Source organism: Sinocyclocheilus anshuiensis, unplaced genomic scaffold (assembly GCF_001515605.1).
Source record: "Sinocyclocheilus anshuiensis isolate Anshui unplaced genomic scaffold, SAMN03320099.WGS_v1.1 scaffold572, whole genome shotgun sequence".
Classification (NCBI taxonomy): domain Eukaryota; kingdom Metazoa; phylum Chordata; class Actinopteri; order Cypriniformes; family Cyprinidae; genus Sinocyclocheilus; species Sinocyclocheilus anshuiensis.
This window is the reverse complement of record NW_015555778.1, coordinates 188,621-189,528: the sequence shown is the minus strand read 5'-3', so window position 1 is coordinate 189,528 and position 908 is coordinate 188,621.

Genomic DNA, 908 nt, shown 5'->3' with positions numbered 1-908 from the left:
TATATATCATTATTGTGATGGGGGCCCTGCAGTAAGTCATAGCCACGGGGCCCAGTGCGGTCTTAATGCGGCCCTGGTCTTCCAAGCCATTGTTTCTGCCATATTGTCTTTTGTTGTGGTTTCTTCTTTCTTTCGGATAAAATAACTGCACAGACCAATTGAAGGGCCAGTTGATCGTCCATGCTTGAAGAAATAGCCAATAATCACTGTAATTTCTCGTGAGAATTTATGTGAGAAAACGTATTTTCGCTGATGGTGAGGAACGCCTCTTCACTGAATGTTTTGTAGTGTGTGCACCTCGTTAATGTTGTGTTGTGTAGTATGCGCGCAGCTATGACAAGACGATGACAGATGAGAAGAAATCTTGTTGCGTAGTGTGAGCAACACAGTGATTCGGCTAGTCTTTCAATCATGTAGTGTGAGCCTGCCATTAGCTACAGCAATCGCTGGATGTCTTTGTCCATATTAAGGATTTCCTGGTATGTCACAATTACTTCTATGAGTCTGTTTTGGGCTCTCTGAGTGAGAGCGCCCTCTGGCTTTGAGTATGAATGAAACATACACTGCATGAGAGAGTTTAGCGCTCCGTAATGTTCACATCTCCTAATTTCAGATACAAATAAAACACCAGGTCATGCATAGACTTTTTAAAGTTAAATTTACATGTATATTTAGTTTTTTTTTTCCGCTGGAGCACCACCCGAGTCTTCCCCTCCCATTTCGCTTGATTCCCACGTCTGCTACCTGCGCAGATATCAACAGTGCAGCTGGGTTTTAGGTTGCCAGGTTGATTCAAATGAGTTTAAATTTTTTAGTATCGACTGTGTGAGTAGGATGCGTTTCACACAAGATCTGGCAACTGGACAACCTTGGGATAATATATTAATGTGATCATTCATTTAACGAGG